The sequence below is a fragment of the Medicago truncatula genome, chromosome 8 (genome assembly GCF_003473485.1).
Source record: "Medicago truncatula cultivar Jemalong A17 chromosome 8, MtrunA17r5.0-ANR, whole genome shotgun sequence".
Taxonomy (NCBI): Eukaryota; Viridiplantae; Streptophyta; class Magnoliopsida; order Fabales; family Fabaceae; genus Medicago; species Medicago truncatula.
Genome location: NC_053049.1, coordinates 26,539,631 through 26,546,532, shown reverse-complemented (window position 1 = coordinate 26,546,532; position 6,902 = coordinate 26,539,631).

Here is a 6,902-nt window from a genome sequence, read left to right as displayed (position 1 = left end):
ATTAACTTCAAACATGCCATGGTGTCTGCAACGAACAACTTTTTCAACCACAACTTCAATAATTGTGACCTTGATTCCTTGGACAACTGACCATATTCCAGTGCCATTAAATTCTTCCAGATCCATCACAACTCTAGTTTTGCCCTCATTAGACTTATCTTCAGCTATCTTATGAAGTTCTTCCCTCTTCGCAACTTCTTCATCATAGACTTCACTTCCGACCTAGAAGTATCTTACTAACTGAGAATATGATGGACCATTCAGCATCTCAAAGTAATCCACCCATTCTTGTTGCTCAATAAAAGTGCTTGATGTTACAACCATTCCTCTTAATGGATTCTAAATCCACAACACTCTCAATAATAAGACTCAGATCCTCCTTTAGAGTTTTCATCGTTCTAGGCTTGATGAAAAGAGTATCTTGTGATTCTACTAAAATATTAACTTGAGAGGTTGAACTTGTACCGACCATGATTGAAGGTTTAGGGTTCTTAGGAAATTTGCGAAAATGACGTTTTTGAGAGAGAAGGTTTGAAACCAGAAAGTGTGAGTAGTGAGAAGTGTGTTTGTGTGTCTAAGTGTTTTTGTTCAAAAAGTTTGCAATTCACACAAAAAGAATAAAATAAAACACATTAATGACATTGGGGGCGAGGGACACAACATTCTAAGCAATTACATCATTGCCCAACAGTTAATGCCCAACAGTTATAAACCATGTTAGACAAACTATCAGAGTAACTGTTTCATTAGTGGGATAGATGTACAAAAAGTAGTTTCCACCTTTTCCACTTATCAAATTTATTAGAAGCAAGGAAGTCTAGATTCTAGAGTTTAAAGTCTGAAGACTTCAGAAGCTGAAGTTCTTCAGATTCTCAGTGAAAAGAGTATAATAGACTTTTTGCTTCTCAACCTCATAAGAGTTGAACTCCCATTCAGAGGCAAGCATTATTCAGAAACAAAATTTATGTTCGAATTTTTCTTTATAAAATCAAATCTTTCTTCAGTTAAGGGTTTTGTAAATATATCAGCCCATTGATGTTCAATATCAATGAATTGAATATCCAAAACACCTTTTTGAACATAGTCTCTTATAAAATGATGTTTAATTTCAATGTGTTTGGCTCATGAATGTAGAATTGGATTCTTTGACAAACAAATAACAACAGTATTATCACAATAAATGAGAATATTGTTCTCATTAATCTGATAGTCTTCCAACTGATATTTCTCCCAGAGTAGTTGTGTGCAACAACTTGCAGCTAAGATGTATTTTGCTTCTGCTATTGACAATGCTATAGTTGAATTTCTTTTGCTAGACCAGGATATCAGATTCTCACCAACAAACTGACAGTTTCCACCGGTTGATTTTATTTCAAAATTGATTGTTGACAATGACATTCAAAGCAATCAAAAACATTTAACAGTATCATGCTAAACAACGGTTCATGGCTACCTTCGAATCATGCTAAACATTGAACAAAAGAGAGAGGGGGAAGGGAGGGGAAAAAATCAATTGTCTTGCGTCTCTCAACCTGCTAAACCAAGAAATTTCAACAAGATCTCAAGCACATTCTAAGCATTTATAAGTATTTCAAGAGGGAAAATATTCTCTGAAAATCCTAACAAATGCAAATTACATTTATCAATACTTCACATTTTAAGAAAAAAATAAAATATCAGAATACGCAGAATAGAATTAGAATACATCATTGTTGAACCTACTAAAATCACATAATAATTATAACTGGTACATAAAAATGTTCTGTGAAAAAAAGAGTACATAAAAATGTAAAATTAAAAAAAAAACTTAGGGAAAAGGACATTTTTATTTGATTCATGAACATAAAAAGTTTAGTTGTTTAGGGGCTTGTTTCTTCAATAATTTTAAAACCTGATTATGTTGTCACTTATTTAAGGTTTTATAGAAATCAAAGGAGGAGAGGAAGGGAAAAAGAAAGCTTGTGAAAGTTTTGAGAACTTCTCAAAGGAGCCATATTGACAAGATATTAAAATTAGTACAAAATTCTATAATTTAGTGAGCTTATTAGACAATATTTGCATCACTAACAGAAAAGCTAACAATATTATTATTTGTGCATATATAGATACATACATACATAGATAGACCAAAAATTGATTTAATTGAACTTGAGAACTCAACAAACCTTGCTACTCTGAATTATGAGAACTTGAAGCAGATGGCATTTCTGAAGCACTTTGAGCAGAAGATTTGAGTTGAAGAAAGGGAGAATGAACTTTAGATGATGTAAATTGCGGAATTTTGAATTATTTATAACAGGGGCATGAAGCGGCCACTGCTTGTACATGATAACAACAGTGATGGTGCAATAATAGTACAAATAAACCATACTAATAAAACTTCACCTTTGATTTCGAGTGATGCAAAAGTAGATGAAAACCATAACTTCGTTCTCGGAGTTTCTTGAGTACACGGTCGACAAATTTACTTTCACATCAAGATATGCTTCCTCCACAGTTTGCAAGTTGCCAATGATGCCGATGTAAGTTCTATATAACTTTACATCGTGCTCGTCATAATTTATTTGAAGACAAGTCCAAGAGAAATCCCCGCTGGTTAATTTCAAGTTCAACCTCTTGAAGGAAGATGGCACAGGAACTTTGGTTAATTTCAACCTCTTGACGTAAGTATCCAACGTTTCGAGTATGGGGCAGCCAGCGAGGAAGACAACCATTGAATCCACAATATTTTTGCCGAGATCCAGTATGCGTGAGTCGAGTTTCAACCTCTTCAATGATGGAAAATAAATTGAAGAATGTTGAAAGTTGATATGGACTGAACCAACAAGACTGCAGTGTTTCAAAAGACAGTGTACATTACAAGTTAAAAATATATAGAGAAGAAGATGAATCATGAAAGTGAGCTTTGACAATTTTGTTCCCACCATTAAAACATAAAAATATTTGCAATTTAATTGGATTAAAAATGATTTTGAAACACAAATATATAGGCTAAAGTGCACTTCCCCCCCCCCCCCCCTAACTTTCAAAAACTTGCAATTTTGGCCCCCTAAATATCAAAACAACAATTTTGCCCCGTAAGATTTAGCCCCATTGCAAATTTCATCATTTTGACCGAGTCAACACTTATGTGGCACTTGATTAAAGGATTTGGCACGCCACAGATGTATATTGCTATTTTAAAAAAAAAAAAAAAAAAAAAAGCCATGAGTATAAATAGAAGAATTAAAAAAAAAAAAAACCAAAGTGATTGGCACGTGATGCATCTCTCTTTCAATCCTGATTTTTCTCTTTCAAACTCAAAACACAACCTCAAAACATCTCTTTCAACCTCAAAACATCCATTTCATTCATTCATCAATCAAGCAAAAATAGCATCACAGATTTGCAGAAAACAAAGTGAAAATCTGAAATCAATTTTGATGAAGAGAATGGATCTGAGATTTGATTGGTTGCTTTTTTGTGTTTGAAATTAGAAGAGGAAGTGAGAATAGATTTGTGAATGAAAACAAAACAATAACATGAAACGGCTCGTTAGTGAATTCGATTTTTTTGGAGCCTTCGTTTCTTTGTCGCCGTTGTTGTCTTCGCGAGCCACTGTTGCTTTTTTCTTCATGGTGTGTCGGCGAGAACCTTATCGCCGGTTCCATGGAGGCTTAGTGTGTTGTAACTTGTAATAGCACTTTGAATTGATGATTTTTTCATTGCTTAATGGCATATATGATTTTGGAGGAAAAAAAAACATAGAAGAGAACATCAAAGAGATGATGAACATGTTGCTGGGTTTTTATTGTTGTCATACCCCAATTTTTGACCTAAGGTCCCACTGACGCATGTCATTTGACCCTAATCAGTCCCTGACTTTTCAATAAAAAAATCGGCAGTGAGGTATTTTAAAATACCTCATTTTGGTTCCGAGTCGGACCCTCTTCTCTCGGTCATCAATCATTTATTTCCATCTTTTATTTTTAAATTAATCCTAATTTTATTTTTTACTTTAAAATCAATTTTTATTTTAATTCCATTTTAGATAAGTCCAAAAGTCAAGTCAGCATTTATTTTATTTTTATTTTCTCATTTATCACTTTATTCATTTGTTAATATCCATAAAAAGTCCAAAAGGGTCCAGGTTCAGAATAACAGAGTGTCACGCGTATGCCATTCCAATCCAGCCTTCACCAAGCCTCATCCGCAAAAACTCAGGAACACAATCGCGTCCTCCTTCTTTCATCCTAATCCAACAACCGAAATTGCTTTTTCTCCTCCCCAAGCTACTGATTTCTGGCCTCAACCTCACTCTATAAATACCTGCAAGCCACAAGAACAGAAACACAAAACAGAGGAAACACAAGAATCCAGAATCGCACATCCCTAAGGAACAACATCAACTCGAAGCTGCACCTCCAAACCAGACACATCACAGAACCGTCACCAACCACAACCACAACACATCCGTTGCCGTCACAAACAACAACAAACAACCGGGTTCATCCAAAGGTAAAAAGGGTGGTAATTTACGTTTTTTTGTAGATCTAGGTCTGTTGGCTTACCTGTAACACCCCGTTTTTCCAACATAAAAATTTCATAAAAATAATCAGAGTATTCACATAAACGGAATGCCACATTCTTTTCTTAAAATCATAAACTGAATAAAGAATTATTTATTCTTTAAAATTCAATAACAAAATCTTTAATACTTCGCAGCGAAATTTATTCAATAACTAAACAGTCTTTGGCACGAAGGCCTCTTCATAAATGTCTCATAAAAATCCAATCTAAAAACATAGTCAGAAATCTTCAAAAACAATACGTAAGGAATAGAAAAGCAATAACAAAGTTCTCATCCCGTTACGTATCAGAGCACCTAAGACACACGAGAGAGAAAGCTCACACGACATCAACTATTCTTGGTTACCTGCAAGTTACTCATACGAAGAACAACATTTCCAAGTAGAAGGGGTGAGATTTCACAAAACAATAATATCAAGCATATAATTCAATAATTATATTTAACAACATAAATAACTTCATCTATTAGTGATAATAATTCTTAATAGTTCAACCAACTTCTAATCATCATTTCATAATAACATAACAACACAATTTAATCATCACTTAATAATAATAATCATATACAACATGACATAATCATCACTTAATGATAATAATCATATATACAAACAACATATTCATCTTAATCATAATCATATAAACAAACAACATATTCATCATCTTATATTGATATAACAACAACATAAACAACAATGATTAATAAATATTAATACTTCACTTAGTTCTTTATTAACAACTCATTGACAAATGACAACTCAACGACAACGACAACACAACTTCTACAACTCGACAACTTGACAATCTTGACAACTCAACAACTTGACAACTTGACTATGCAACTTAATCTTCTAATCATGCATGTGGTACCAATCCAGGGCATCAAGCCCCCAACGTATTTGAGCGTAAATAGGCTCCCAGGGCATCAAGCCCTCAACTTTATTTGAGCGTAAAAAGGCTCCTAGGGCATCAAGCCCTCAACTTAATTGAGCAAAGGCTCCAGGGCATCAAGCCCCCAACAATGAAATGCTAATGCATGGTCTCGACCTCTTAACATCTTAAATCGACAACCTCTTATATAATCCAATAATTTGGAACTTCATCATCTTAATCAACTTAGACCGACTCATGCAGCTTAGTTAAATAACAACAACAACACAACAATATACAAAAACAGCATGACATAATAATATCAAATGCAAGTCAACAACGTCTCAATTATTCACATATAATTCAAGTAATGCATATACAATTATATCACAATATAACAACATCAAATAATAATCAACATCTTAGAACATCATATATACATATAACACTTCATCAATCATGAACAATATCGTATTCACAAACATATACATACATATACTAATTCATCAATCATATTCAATTATTCACTGTGACCTACGTGCAGTAATTTGACTATAACTCAAGTTTTATAAATCATTTTGAAGTCAAACCAACGGCATTAGAAAGCTAACATTCATACCTACAACTTTCGTGTTTACACCCAAGACCAATTCTGTACCAATCAATACCAGTTTTCATTTCAAATTCGGACAAAGTTGTGCTGAAATTCATAAAAATTCACTAAGACCTCCTTGGAGTATTTTAATCATAACTCCTAAACCAAAAGTCATTTTCACGCCAAGCCAAAGCCATTGGAAAGCTAACAAAATTATCTACAACTTTCATTTTTACACCAAAACCCAGTTCAAAACGGAAACGTGTGAAAAAGACGCAAGAACATGAAACAGAAGATGCTGTCACTGTGCAACTCTCGGGAAAAACCCATTTTTCACCCAAAAATCTTAATTTTGACTTTACCAATGCCCAAATTTGATTCCAAAATTTGTCTAAACATTTATATACATCAAAAGAGACTCAAAACCATATAAAACTTGACCAAAAACATTATTTTAGAAAATCATCAATTAATCACTTTTAACCCTAATTCCTAAATTCTCAAAAACTAAAACCTACAACATGTTAAATACAATTTTCAGAATCATAGACTCAAGATTATTAAATGTTAGTCCCACCCTTACCTTATAGATGAAAATCGCAGCACTCCTAGGTCTTCTCCCTCCTCTTGACTTTTTCTCCCTTTTCTCCAAAATTGATCGTACGTTATGTTTTTTCTAAACTAGGTCTCTCCTATTTATAACCTTTTATTCTATTTTATCTTATTTTCTCCCCAAAACTCTCAAATCTCATAACAACCCTTAAACTCAATATTATTTTATTTTCAAATTTTATTCTATTAAATAATATAATAAGCCACCTAATAAATCATATAATCATATAATATATTATAAACTCTTCTTAATAAT